We start from the raw sequence: 15634 nt of genomic DNA, 5'->3' as shown, positions 1-15634 counted from the left end.
CTGTGGGCAGCAGGCAGGAATGGAGTGGTTCAGCTTCCTACTGTGTCCGGCACACACTGGGTCCGGCACTGGTAGCATCCCATGGAGAGAGAAATTCTATCCCTGTCCACTGGTGGGGTGGGGTGGGTTTGTTACAGAATTGTTTGCTATTTGTATAAAATGGTCTGTTTGTGCACAATTATGAATTATGTATAATGAATGAGCAGGTTACATCTATGTATTAGCCTTGCAATGATATCATCAATGTTTGTATTATTCAGATGTCATCAACTATAATGGTTAAACTTGTATTGTTGTTGCTCTGTTTATTGTTTTTGTTCTGTTTCAAATGTGCATGAATATTCATGTGTGGAACATCGTTACATTTATGAATATTCATAGGGTGAACAGTTGCTCATATATATATTAATGTGTTTATTTGAAGGACCAATCAGTTTAAATCTATGTAAATTAGCATCCTCTGTCAGCCAACCAATTTGAAAGAACCCCTATGCATAATGCATGAACCGTACCTATAAAAGTCTGCACCGAGCCCAAAGTTGCCGTTGAGTAGGGGCGTCAGACTTAGGCATAGGTATAGGTCTAGGCATAGGTGAGAGAGAGAGAGAGAGAACGAGATGCGTATTGTCCCGTGAAGATTGAGTGCATAAGTTAGAATAAGATAAGAGTACAGACAAAGCGGAAGGTTTTGGTCTATCCATTTAGATTAGGTAGTTTAGTTTTAGATAGGTTAGTTTTTCGTCGTCGTGCCTGTTCGTTAGGTTTGCGTCGGTCCATGCACGTCAGCCGTCGTCGAGACCGTTCATTGGGCGCGTCGAGGTTTAGTTAGGGTTAATTTAGGATAAGTAGGTTAGGTTAGCTAGAGTCTATGTCAACCATCGCCGGTTCCAGCTGCCCCGAAGCACAGGAAGAGTTGTGACCTGTGGAAGACGATCATCGCACTCAATTCCAGCTGCTTCGTGGGACTCCTGGCCATTCCTCTCCAAGAGCCCGTAAGGACCTAAGGATCGAGGTCGCCAGCTTCAGTGCTGTCAACCGCCGTGGGACTCCTGGCTGTTCCTCTCCCTAGGCCCGAAAGGACCGACGGATTGCAGGTTGCCAGCGACACTTCCATTGTCTCTGCGCCGTAGACTCTGTGGTAATTTTTATGTGTTGTGACTAATTGTTTTGCTTTTTTGATCTTTTAAAATATAGTCCTGTGGTTGAAACTTATTAAATTGTCAGTAGTAATTTCGAGCGCCACATACCAATTAAAATTTAGAGAAACCCAATGATAGATGTGGGAAGTGGGTCCGCATTTGTAATTTTCTTATAGGTTAATCAGGCTAATTGGCAATCAATTAGTGAACACCCTTACCTTCACGCGCCAGGTAACAGGTTGGAGGGAGGTGTGTGTGAGCAGCAGGCACTGCTTGCCAGAGAGAGTGCCAATGGGTTCTCCTCCTCTTCCTCCTCCTGGCAGGTTCCCATGCATGATATCAGTCTTCTCTGCATCACCATGCTTGATTGGGAGCAAATGCTGCCTGAATGTGGGCATGACTCTGGGCTGTGTGTGGCATTTCTGTGTGGTTCCATGATTCCAGACAACTTAGCGGTGGCTTGGCATGGAAATGTGTCCTACCACGGAGGCCAGAGTAAGACAGGCCTCTCCAGGCACCTCGTGGGAAGGATCAAGAGGTTTCTGTGTGAGTGCGTCATGGAACTGAGTGCTCCAGACTGGTGCTCCATTTGCAGACACATGAACAAGCTGTACTCTGACCCCCACGCCACGTAGGCTGAGAGGGGAGCACTCAGCCTGTCACCTAACCCTGCTTGTAGATAAAGAAAGGTAGAGAGCTCACCAGAAATGCCTTCCGCAGGGTCGTCGGAAGCCTGGGAGATGTCCTGGGATGGGAGGGAAGAGGAGGAGAGAACCGGCTCCAAGATGAGGAGCAGCTTCTGGCTCTTGGGCATTGTTGCCTGCCTAGCCTTCTCCTTCTTCTCCTCCTCCACATCGTCATCCTCCTCCTCCACGACCCACCCTCCTGCAGGCTGATGCCAGACCTGTCTTGGCCAGACTCAATGACCATAGTGGGGGAGGTGACTGGCCCCCCTCCCAGGATGGCATCCAGCTGTTCATAATAGCGGCAGGTGTGAAGTGCTGCCCCAGAGCATCCACTCTGCTCCCTGGCCTGTTGGTAGGCCTGGCAGAGCTCTTTTATTTTGAGCCTGAACTGCTACAGGTTCCTGGTGTGGCCTTTCTCTGCCAGGCTGCTGTCGATGTCAATGTTCCTCTTCTTGGTCTGAGGATCCTGGAGGTTGGACTCCTCCCACACACCTCAGTGTGGTCCAGGATCCCCATACCAGCAGTCTAGGTTGGAGCTCTGGGCAGTGGAAACTGTCGGAGGAGACCAAGTGCTGGCAGGCATCGGAGGGTCTGAGGCAGCGTTGGGGGTACTCATGTCTCACAGTGGTGCTTGCTTGCAAAGGGCTGGCAAAGCTGGGAATGTTGGACAGGCCCTTCTCCTGATCCTGGGACTTTTAGCGCTTTACAGGAGGAGAAGAACAGTTGAGATGCTAGGTGTGGCCAGTGTGGTCAGAGCTGACAGCTGCAAGAGGCCTTCAGAGGCCAATTAGTTGGAATTAATAGCACTGGAGCATCCACACTAACGATATTTCAGATTTACAAGATGAAAAGGAGGAGCACAGAGTTTGAATTCCAAAATAATGGGCTTAGTAGTGTGGGTGCATCGCTTACTAATTTGAACTTGGGGGGGAGGGTTATTTCAGGCTAAGGTCCTAGTGTAGACCAGGCCTTAGTGAATAGTTAGTTCTCTTTAGTGGGGAGTCCAAACGGCAATACAAGCAAATTCACCTTTTGTGAATGAGGAATTTTTTAAAATGATGTTACTATAGATTAGAGTTAGTCAGAAATCTAACTGTCTCTGCTGGGAAATTCCAACATTGATTTTTTTTTCTCATTCTGAAAGATGAAGAAAAGCCAAAGCTTCAAAATTTCCCATTAAATTAAAAATCTGAAAAAATTAGATTTGGGACCATAAAAATCTTTTGGTAATGTTGAATGGGTTCAAATGGATGAGGTAAAAACATGTTATTTGATTTTATCTTTTCAATTAGACTTATTTTATATTCAGACATTAAATATATCAATGTATAGCAAAATTAAAATATTTAAATATACTTAAATATCAAAACAACATCAAAATAAAGTGTTTTTCTTTATCAAAACATTTTACCTCATTGGACTGACAATATTTTGATTTAGATGTATTTCTGTTTTTTCAAATGTTCTGTCAAAAAAAGTTTTTGACCGGCTCTACTGTAGATGATGCTGAAGCAATAATTATGTGTTGGGGCAGAGGAGGTCCCTAGTAGAAATTTTGCACTGATGTGAATAGTGATGCTATAGTGGACCAGATGTGTCACTGTGTTCTAGCCCATGCCAATAGATAGTAACCTATGTATCTACACTGATACAGCTCTCTGGGTATCTTCTCAAGTCAAACATATGGTCAGGATCCCAACAAGGACAGTTGGAGCCAAGGGTCAGAGCAGGAGCAAACCTGAGGCTGGAGGTAGTGAAGGAGTTCATAGTCAGATTTAGACCAGGGTTGATACCAAGAGTTAAAATCAGGTTTCAGGGTCCAAGTCAGGAGGCAAAATCCAAATCAAACTGAGACCAAGCAGGGAGCCAAAATAGTTGCGGCAGCTACAGACGATCCATACTATTGCCTGGATACTTTCTGTAATGCCCTTGGGCTGTTGTCTGTCAAACTCTGCATGTGGAATTTATCATGGTCTGTATCCACAGCAGGAACTGGTGGGCAAGAAGGTTACCATGGCAGGGGGAATGATCAGAGCTTGCTCTTTTCTCAGGGAGCTCCTTTTCTACTGAATATCCTTAATTTGCTGCATCAAAGCTCTCCTCATGAGTTAGAGAAGCAGTAGAAGAACTGATAAACCTTTCTAAAATGACACAAGTGAGGGATGTGTTGATACACATGTCAACCCCTCACTGACAAAAGAGCATTTACAAACCATGCATCTCTTCAGCTATAATTAAGTGGGTCTGTGACTAAATGGGAAAAAATAGTTGCAGTGGAAATCTATTCTATAGCTTGTGGTATTTTCTTAGGCAAATAAGAGTGAGAAAACTTACAACTTTGTTATGGACTGAATCATTCAAAGTTAATTTTATATTTTTATAAAGTTTAGTGTGCATTTGTAAAGTAATGAAAGTATAATCCTTAAAGTGCAATTTTTTAAAATGTATACAAGCAAGTACAATGCAGTTACAATTTCATATGAAAATTCCTTATAATTCTTAAATAATGCAAATTATAAATTATTTCATTTATTTATGTAGTTTTTATATCATTTTCAGTATCACAGTATCAGAGCACCTTCCTGTACAGTAGTAAGTCATATGCCTAACATCTGTCACATCTGTCACATGCAGTTTGTTCAATTTCTTTCATGATTATTAGTGATTTATTTTGTCTGTTTAGATTTTGATATATAAAAAGCCTAATTTCTTTTGTTAGAGACATTCAAATAAACAGGAAGTTTCTGTCACCCAGTGGTGACAGTCACATTGATCTGAATTCTTCTTTAGTAGATTCCTTTTTTTATTAATAGATGGTAGATGGCTACTTTTAATTAGTAGGATTTCTAAGAAACCAAATCAAACCCTCATTCTAAATGACTAAGTAAAACATTTTTGTACAGATCCTTTGGGAAAAAACCTCGTATCCAGTTTTAATTTTATTTAGTATCGCCAAATGTAATTTGAACCACTGTTCTTTAGGGATAAATTCAAAGACTTTAATTTGTGAGAAAAATCTAACCAATGGACTGACTCTCTCATTCACTCACTCTCTCAATAAGGTCAAAGCTAAAAGGAGAGAACCAAATTTGTCCTTTTAAATACTAAGAGGAATAGAAAAATCTGTCATTCAAAAAAAATTATTTTTCCAAAGAGCTAGTTCCCTTCTGCATAAATAGTGTGAGTAAAGATACCAAATATTTAATTGAAGGGGGGTCTTTTACTTGCATTTCAGTGCATCTTGTTGTGTGTAATAAAGATTTATTTTAGTGACAGATGAGAATAACTTTGCAATTAGGACCACATGCTCATTAAAGCCTCCGACCCAAGTACTTGGACTGGACAATGGACACATACCCTGGCTGGGGGAAGAGGAGCTTCCCATGCTCTTATGCATCTTGGTTATGGAACAGAGGATTTATGCAGCAGTGGATGCTCTGACTTTGCTCCCTCCCTTCCCCCAGTCTGTTCTCACACTGCTCTTATGTGCCTCTGTTTCTCTGCTGCACTAGAAAACCCCACTGGGTCACATGGAGAGGGTGAGCACTCATTGCACTGCTCCCTCAAATCCTGGCCCCTTGCTCAGTGCTAGTTCTGTTGCCTTTTGCAGAATACACCAGTGCAGAAATTTGAGGGTTGGAAGACTTCCTTCAGTTATATATGAATGGTTGACATTCACATTACATAGGCAAAACTAAAGGAAAAACTATGTAGCACTAGTTTTTCCTTTTGTTTTAGTAAGATCAGACTAACACGGCTACCTCTCTATTACGATTACATAGGCAAGACTGTCTTGGAAATGGATCTGATCAATGCAGCTCACAAAGGAGTGCATTCACAAACTTATTTAGCATCGATCTTCAAAGCAGTGCCCTCAAGCCAAAACCAGAAAGTCTACAAAAGGTGCGCCTCCCCTAGCTACAATGTACCATACCATGCTCTGTCAGAAAGATAGCAATAGAAAAAATCTACCTTAACTAGAGTCAACAAAGGCATTGAAGTAAACTCATCTAGATTCCCTGGGAAGTTTAAAATACTCCAGTGAATATGAGAGAAACCTTTCTGCATGATATATAAGTTTATTAATACAAAAGCTGTAGAGGTTTCATCCAAATATTTGTTTTATCTCACTGTAGCTTAGTGTGGCAATGTTCTACAAATTAATCCTGCTTTACTGTCTGTCTTCAGCTTGGAATCCTTTCCTTCTATTTTATTAGAAGACGTATCTGGCATTACCTGGATCCGGCCTTGAGGGTGAGACGAGGGCTGTGCAGGTGCTGGGACCGAGGCTATGTCTACAATGCATCTCTCTTGAGCAAAAGCCTATGCTAATGAAGCATGGATTAGCATATTGCTATACTTCATTTGCATAACTAATTAGGGGCCATTTTTACGCAAGAGGCTTTTGCGCAAAAAGGAGCTGTGTAGACGGCTCCTTTTTGCGCAAAAACCCCCTCTTATGCAAGAGCCGTTCTTCCTCATTTTTCTACCGGACAGAGGGCACAAATACCAGACTGTCCGGTAGAAAACCGGGCACCTGGCAACCCTACCAAAGCTATCTGAAATCATCATATTCTTAACATATATTGTTACAGGCAGTTCCCGGGTTACGCGGATCCAACTTACGTCGGATCCGTACTTACGAACGGGGCTTTTCTCGCCCCGGAGGACGCAGGCGGCGGGACCGCCCAGATGCGCCGCGGTCCCGCCGCCCGGGTCCTCCGCGGCTTTGCTCCGCGTCTCCCTGGTCTGCTGGGGCTCCCTCCCCCCCAGCCAACCAGGGAGACGCGGAGCAAAGCCGTGGAGGACGCGGGCGGCGGGACCGCGGCACGTCTCGGTCCCGCCGCCCGCGTCTCCCTGGTCTGCTGGGGGGGGCGCAGCTATTGCGCCCCCACCCAGCAGACCAGGCTTTTCTCGGGGCCGCCTGTGGTAGAGCAGCTGGGGTGCTGCCGGTTGGTCCTGCAGCGCCGTTCCTCGGCGCTACTGGACCAACCCAGCAGCACCCCAGCTGCTCTGCCCCAGGCGTCCCCAAGTCAGCCGCTGCTGAAACTGACCAGCGGCTGACTACAGGAAGCCCGAGGCAGAGTTGCTCTGCCCCGGGCTTCCTGGAATCAGCCGCTGATCAGTTTCAGCAGCAGCTGACTTGGGGACACCTGGGGTAGAGCAGCTGGGGTGCTGACGGGTTGGTCCCCACAGCGCCGAGATGCGGCACTGCGGGGACTTACCCGGCAGCGCCCCAGCTGCTCTGTCCCAGGCGTCCAGATTCAGCTGCTGTTGAAACTGATCAGCGGCTGATTCCAGGAAGCCCGGGGCAGAGCAACTCTGCCTCGGGCTTCCTGTAGTCAGCCGCTGGTCAGTTTCAGCAGCGGCTGAATCTGGACGCCACTTCTGACTTACGTACAAATTCAACTTAAGAACAAACCTACAGTCCCTATCTTGTACGTAACCCGGGGACTGCCTGTACTCTCTTTGCTTAGTATATATCTTTACTAAGCAAAGTTTTCACAAGCCCCCCCAGCATCTGAGCAGTCAGCACATTTTAAACAGTAACAAAACAGTATTTCTCTCCCTTCCCATAGATAAAGGTAAATCGTCTTTACTAAGCAAAGTTTTCACAAGCCCCCCCAGCATCTGAGCAGTCAGCACATCTTAAACAGTAACAAAACAGTATTTCTCTCCCTTCCCATAGATAAAGGTAACTTGCTTAGAATTTTTATATTTTATTTTTTCCTAAAATATGTATGTAAGAAAAGTGATGAAGGTGGCATAAGAACCTGAATAATAGAATCATAATTTAAGCATGTCACTTCCACCTTTAACCATAAACAGATCTGGTATTCTTTTTAAATCTTTCACTCCCCAATAATTTAGTAAATTGCAATGTTTTGCCTGATATCAATGAATATTTATATTCATTTTAACTGTTTTGTTAATTTTCTTTAAAAATATTACAATGGCTGAATTTAAACTGAGAGGATACAATGATAGTGTGTGGTGCTGCACAACATGACTTTTCTTTACCCTGCACCTTTACATTGCTAAAGGTGTGGAGGGGCAGCTACCATTTTGTGAAGCAGTGTTGATGCTGGCGAGCAGGCAAGCAGATTCCTTAGAACAGTGGTTTTACAACTACTCGTTGCGACCTAGTTGTGGAATGTCAGGCACTGGGTTTCATTGCTGCAGGGTGATCAGGCAATGATTGGGGGTTCTTAAAGCAGGCTTCCTGCCTATCTTGGCACCGCAGACTACACTGGGCAATGAATATTTGCTAGATAATGTTGCAGAATTCTAACTTTTTTTCCTGTTGTACTTTTAAGTTTTTGCAGGATTATATTACTTCTCACTGTGTATCTGGTATCAGAAGCAATTGGGATAGAGCAACAGCATATGATGTTCTTGTGAAGAATTGTACCTGATATACGGAATGTATTCAGTTAAGATCCAATTCCATTCCTGCATTCTAGCTGATGCTGAATTTGAAATACTTGTTTTGTATTCAGTAACTTTACCAGGGATTTGTGATTTTCCCCCGTGCCTTTTCACCTGCACTGTCTTTCTATGGGCAACTGCGAAGGACAAGACAGGAAACGCTTTTAGAAATGGCATTTTCAGACACATGTCAATTTGCCGCAAACAGTTGTTACTAACCATATGTCCGAGTTAAATTCAGAATTATATTTTGCTTTTAATTCCCCCCACTACACTGAATGCTACTACACAGAACCATAACCCATTTTTAATCTTATGCAGTTTATATCAATCAGTGAAAGCTCATTTCCTTCTATCATTATTAACAAAAATAATAAAAAGGTACCTTTGTAATTGACAGTGACTTGCAAGCATTTATTAATATTTAATTGTTTATAAAATATGTTATTCCCTTATCATATCTCTGGTAATCAAATTCCATTTTCACTTGTACATAATTTATATTTTTACTAAGCAAACTATTCACAAATCCCCCAATATCTTAGCAGTCAGAATACTTCAGATAGTAACAAACAATATTTCTCTCCCTTCCCGTAGACCAAGGAAACTTGCTTAGCAGAATTTTTGTTTTTTAGTTTTCTTAAAATCTGTGTGTAAGAGCAGTGATGAAGCTGGCATAGGAACCTGAATAATAGAATAAAATAAAACTGAATGGACTAGATGATCTGTGTGCCTTTATGCGGCTGTGAAGAACAAGAACTGTAGGAAAGCTAAGTTGAGGACAGGCATATATTTATTTATGGTCAAGAATTTGTTAACAACCAATGTTCAGCCAGCCCTCTGAAAAATCAGTTCATTTTACATGGAGCAAGATCATGTTAAAACAGGACAAAATAATGCATAATGTATCAGACTATGGAGAATCTGTCACTAAAGGGCCCTGTCAAGTATCAGGACCCCAAAGTGTGAGTCATAGTTCTAGGCTGTGTTCCAACCAATGGTAAAGATGCATGTATTTGAAGCTGCTAATTGCTATCTTATAGAACAGGTCGAATATTGCATAGCCAGAAATCACAAACATTATCTGATATTCTGCCTGGCTCTTCAGATTTGATCAAGACTGTGTTCTTTTTTATTTACTATTTGTAAACATTTGCACAAATGGGATCTTGTCTGCATGAATGTCTGAGGAGTTGCTGTTCTCCACATTCGCATGTTAACAAGAGACAGATCTTACCCTTTCAAGGCGTTCTATAAGCAGTCAAGCTGCCTTCCATTTCTGAGAAGAGCTCAGATAGGGAGAAACATCAACTGTTACTTGGTCCTGATAGGGCAGGGTTAACATTGGAAAGAAAAGAATTGGCTTCTGTGTGTATGTGTGTGTGTGTGTGTGCGTGCGCGCGCCATCCACCCTCTTTATTTTACATATTGCATAAGTCCCACTGGGTGTTTTGTTTACTAGAGCTCAGTGAACCAAATTCAGCCTTAGCAGACACCACTAGTGTCTGTTTATGTGGGAGCTGAATTTGGTCCTTTGTGACTACTTCCTGGCACTCTCTGCAGCATCATTCAGGCTTTGCTAGAGGTACAGCCACAGAGTTGGTTTCACAGAGCTGAGTTGGTTTACTGCTTGGCTACGTCTAGACTGGCATGATTTTCTGCAAATGCTTTTAACGGAAAAGTTTTTCCGTTAAAAGCATTTGTGGAAAGGAGCGTCTAGATTGGCACGGACGCTTTTGTGCAAAAGCACTTTTTGCGGAAAAGCGTCCGTGCCAAGCTAGACGCGGTTTTGTGCAAGAAAGCCCTGATCACCATTTTCGCCATCGAGGCTTTTTTGCGCAAAACAGTTCTCAGCTGTCTACACTGGCCCTCTTGCACAAAAGCATTTGTGCAAGAGGGCTTTTTCCCGAACAGAAGAGTCATTGTATTTGCGGAAGAACACTGACAATCTTACATTAGATCGTCACTGTTCTTGCGCAAATTCAAAGCGGCCAGTGTAGACAGCTGGCAAGTTTTTCCGCAAAAGCATGTGCTTTTGCAGAAAAACTTGCCAGTCTAGACCCAGCCCTTCAGTATGAATTTAGATGATATTAAAAGGTGCATTACTTTTTGGACTCTTCTCCCGTGTAAATACATATTTTACATTTGTCCCATAGTGCATACATGCACTATACACCTGTAGGAAAAACACTTCTAAGATTTTTTTTGAAAGTCTGTTTTAATAACATCCAGGATTCAAACAAATATGTCTGTCTTCCTTCTTTCCCTTAAGCATCCAACATACTCTGAGTCTAGATTAGAACATTGGCATTTTCCAAAGGGCGATTTTTTTAAACAAATTTCCAAAAGCATTGAGCTCAGATTATAGGTTAATCCTCTGCCAAATTTCACTATTCCCTGTCAATGTATTTTAGTTAAACGACTCTTCCCCACTGCTCAGAGTGCCAAAAAAGCTCTAAACTCTTTGTTCACATTCTGAACCACCAAGTTGTTTGGAATGATTTTTTTAGACCTGACAAAAGTCAGCCAGCCTGGAGCAAATACCAGTAATAATTACATAAACTTCTGAACTGGGTATGCTTAGAGAAGAAATGTGGACAATCTGTTAACCATGGTTGTGTTACTGCAGGTGTTGCTATAATAAAATATGCAGCATAGATCAGTAACTAACCTTTTAGCAATTCTAGTTTAATCTTGGATTGATGTGATGTGTAGAACTGCATGCTACATGTCTCCAATGTCCCAAAAGTACCTTCAAAAAGATATTTAATGTTTATCTTATGACTTATTCAGAATTTTCCATAAAGACTCCTCCAACATAATACACATAAAAAGCAAAGTATAATCAAGAAGTAAAAATTATCTTTTTTCCAGTTCAGTTATGCAGTAACCCGTATCATTAAAAGTCAAACCAGTATCACAAACAGCTGTCACTGCTGCAGGTCTTTTACACTTGATTTTGTAGATTTGACACATTGTATGATGTTGTATTATGTTCTGTTCACACGTTGATAGAGAGCATTGCTTTTTAGTAGCTGGTAATTACTTGCAATACTTACTAAAATTAATGTTTAACTAATTCACATGGAAGGAGAGAGAAAACTCATTGTGCACAAAATAATTACTGCATTCACCACTTTAATTGATTCCTTCATTTTGGTCACCACAGTTCAACAGATTGTCCCAAGACACCTTGAACCAGTAATGGATTTATAACGGGTAAAAGGATTCTTGTCACGTTAGGTAAAACAATGCCTAACTCAAATATATCAGGAGTCCCCTGAAAATCATTTAATTAATTTGCCTAGTGGCAAGGTCCAAGATTCAGTGCCTGACTCTTTCGTATCTCATACGCCATACAAACTGGGAGACCCTCAGGGCTTGTCAACACCTAGGAAAGTTAAGGTAAATGAACTAAAAGTGTGAAGTCAATGCACATAAATTAAAGTGCATAAAGTTAACTGTTAAATTATAGCAAATTAAGACCACTTTACTCTGAAGTAAAACACCCACATGGCAGTTTAATGAATTTTATGTGCATTGTTCCTAATGTTCCTACGTATCCTGTAAACATGCAGACCTGCCTTCAGTTCAATTGTGGGGAACAGGACTTGCATTAGGAATGTGTGTGCATATACAGAATTAATGGAATAGAAGTTTAATGTTATGCAGGTGGAGGGGGAACCTGCTATCTGCCCAGTCAGGATCATGATAAAAAGAGCTCCTCTAGTGGACTCAGTTTATCACGGCCCAGATCTGTTAGCATAAAGCACTTTGCACTTCCCACCCTGCAGCACTGGAGCCTGAGTAGTATTCGTCACATAAGAATGTCAGCCAGTCCCTGGCATGGGGGAGTTCTCATCATTTAGGGTATGTCTACACAACAAAGTTATTTCGAAATAACTGTATTAGCGTCTACACAAGCCAACCACTATTTCTAAATTAATTTGAAATAGCGGAGGGCTTATTTCGAACTTGATAAACCTCATTCCACAAGGAATAGCGCCTATTTTGAAATTGCTATTTTGAAATAAGCGCAGCATTGACACGGAATAGGGGCTATTTCGAAATAGAGGGCCTCCAGCCCTTCCCAAGGTGCCCTGCTGGCCACTCTGGCCCCAACCAGGAAAACTCCTCTCCTCCCCTGCTCCCTGGAGCCCTTAAAGGGGTAGAGTCTGGCCACAGTGTCGTCAGCCCAGAGCCAGTATTCACTGCCCCTGACCCAGTGGCCCCAGCATGAGACAGTGCCAACCAGCCCTCCATCACTCCCAGGGCCCCAGATCCCAGGAGCCTTCCAGGGGCAGGAGAAAGCAGGCGCCTTCCTGGTCCATGGTGGAGATCATGGACCTGACTGAGGTTTGGGGGGGATGCCTCCAATGTCCATGATCTCCTCACTAGATGGAGGAACACGGCCGTCTATGGCAGGATGGCTGCCAGCCTGTCTACCAAAGGTCACATCTGAACCCAGGAGCAGGTTCGGATGAAAATTAAGGAGCTATGGTAGGCCTATGCCAGGGCCATAGGGGGCAGCTCCCAACCAGAGGCAGACCCAGAGAGCTGCCCCTATTTTGATGCCCTGGACCACATTGACCCTGGGGCAGAGGACCCTGACCAGTACATGGAGGTGGAGGAGGAGGGCCAGGAGCCACAGGAGCACGGAGGGAGCATGGCCACATGGCAGCCAGGACTCCTGAGCCATCCCAGTGGACCTGTTGCCGGTGTTATCCGGGGAAGCAACAACATGTGAGTGCCATCACTGTCCCCTTATGGGGCAGGGGGAGACACGTGGGCCTTGTTGACCACGGATCACGTAGCAACCTGTGCACATGCAAGCACATGCCGTGCCACCCCTGGGCACGTGGCCCCAGCTGGCTGCCACACAGGAGCCCTGGCCTGTTAGCCACATGCATGTGTGAAGAGACATGACATGCTCCTGGCCCCAGGGTGGGACACAGCAGGTCACCCTCCCTCCACAAGCCCCCTCTACACAGAGACAGGGGACATCTCCCTCCCACACACACCCACACTATATACAGCACAGGGGCATGGGTGCAGTCCCGGGGCAGCTCCCACTCCCAGGGATAGCAGGCCATCCCAAACATGGCCTCTGTGCAAGCACATTGGCTCTGATGGTGTGGAGAACTGTTGTCCTCGCCTTGCAGAGGTGGGGTGGGCTTCACCCACTGTGTCCCCAGAGATAACTGACCACTTCTCCTGTTTCTCCACAGCCGCAACAGCTGCGAGTACAGGGCGCACCACACCACCCGGGACATGCTCCTGCACCCGAGGACTCTGCAGGCCCACCCGTGCTGTGGAGGGGTACCAACAGGAGCACCTGGGAGCACTGCGAGCCTTGCACCGCACCATCAACCACTGCGTGCAGGAAGACTTGCAGCTCCGGCGGGAGCAGCTTGCCCAGGGCCTTGCCATCTGCGAGCACCTGAAGACCCTGGTGCAGAGCATGCTGCCTCCTGCCACTCCAGCCCCTGCTGCCTCCCCAGCTACTGCTCCTCCTACCACTCCTTCTCCCTCTCCTGCTTCTTCCTCCACAACCTCCCCATCCCCCCGGGATGCCAAGGCCCCCGCACCCAGGGTACTGGGAGACAGTTGGGCCAGCGAGACCCCCAACCTGAGCCCTGAGCTTCTCCTCCACCTTCCTCCCCTTGCCTCCCCCTGCCAGATCCCTCCTCCCGGGTTTCCCTCTCCCATCCTCCCTCCTCCTCTCTCCCACCTTCTTTCCCCAGTCTCACCTCAGTTTTATCCCCCCCACTCCAGTTTTGTTCAATAAAGAGACTTTGTTGTAATGAACACATGTTTCTTTTATTGTACAGCAGGAAGGGGGGTTAGGCACGAGCATGTGGGAGGACGTGAGAGAGAAATGAAGCACAAGCTCCTAGTGGGGCACACCAGGGAGACTGTTACTGACTGCAGAACATGCTGCCAGGCTCACAGCAACATGTCCAGGAGAAGCACCAGAGTGCCCAGGGGCGACTCCGGCTCCATGCTGCAGAGTGCTGTGGTTTCCTGAGTGAGGGTAACCAGGGCACACAGAGAAAAAAATGTTTTGCTGTCCCTCAGCAACGTAGGCAAGCAAGCAGGGGGAGAAAGGGGGATTTCTTTAAGCACAGGTCTCAGATAGCCTCAGGCAGCAGCCACACAAGGTAACTCCTGACCTGATGCCCTGCCAGAACTTGTTCCGGCTGGCCTTAAATGCGATTCAGTGTCCAATCAGTGTGGATGTGCTATTTTGAAATAGCAAAACGCTATTTCAAAATACATTTTGGCTGTGTCTACATTGGCACCCTTTTCCGGAAAAGGGATGCTAATGAGACACTTCGGAATTGCAAATGCCGCAGGGGATTTAAATATCCCCCGTGGCATTTGCATGAACATGGCTGCCGCTTTTTTCCGGCTTGGGGCTTTGCCAGAGAAAAGCACCAGTCTAGACGGGATCTTATGGAAAATAAAGCCTTTTCCGGAAGACCCCTTATTCCTGATTTTAAGAGGAAAAGGGTGCCAATGTAGACACAGCCTTTGTGTCTAGACACGTTATTTCAAAATAAGATATTTCAAAATAACATTGTACTGTAGACATACCCTCAGGGATTTCCTGCCACAGCAGAATTGTCAATACTGTCTGCATAGCCCCTCACAAAATGACGAATGCCTGACGAATGAGGCTGCAGTTTCAATTGGTTCTGAAAAATGACCTCTTCAGCAAAAACACCAGGCCGCTCCTATGCTGCTCAGAGGTAGTGGAACACAGAAACAAGATCCTTGTCTTCAGTGTGCCGTGCTGACTGTGGATTCTGTGGACTCTCCGGGTGCATCTACTATTGCATATCTTATTTCAAAATAGTTTATTTTGTACTTTGGTGCTGTCTATACGAAATAACCTGCTATTCCAAATCATCCCTTATTCCTTGGGGTATGACGTTTACAGGGACATCGGAATAGCGAGCCCGTTATATTTCAAAATAACAGGCTTGTGGTGAAGACGTGAGATAGCTATTTCAGGATACCCCGGTGTCTCAAAATAGCATTGCAGTGTAAATGTAGCCTCTATGTCCTTCCTTGGATCAGTACAGCCTGTAGTTATAACCTAGGGAGGGGACAGAGAGCTACCAGCCCAGCATTCAGTTAGAGAGGCTCAAAAATTTGCATCTTTTGGATAGTGAATGGGAGAACCTTTCTGTCCTTTCCCCCAAATGCCCCATATTGCTGTTGTTGTGCTGCACGTATGGTAGCCATCTTTTCCAAAGGGACCGGTCCAAGCCATTTGCCTGAGCCCTCCTCCTATCCTGTCCCCTGTGGGGCTGGCCCAAGCTGCTCACCAAAGTCCTGCCTGCTCCGCACACAAGGCTGGGGTTGCTGCAGGCT

The sequence above is a fragment of the Pelodiscus sinensis genome, chromosome 2 (genome assembly GCF_052426305.1).
Source record: "Pelodiscus sinensis isolate ZL-2025 chromosome 2, ASM5242630v1, whole genome shotgun sequence".
Taxonomy (NCBI): Eukaryota; Metazoa; Chordata; order Testudines; family Trionychidae; genus Pelodiscus; species Pelodiscus sinensis.
The sequence above is the reverse complement of the archived record's forward strand: the minus strand, read 5'-3'. Positions refer to the sequence as shown.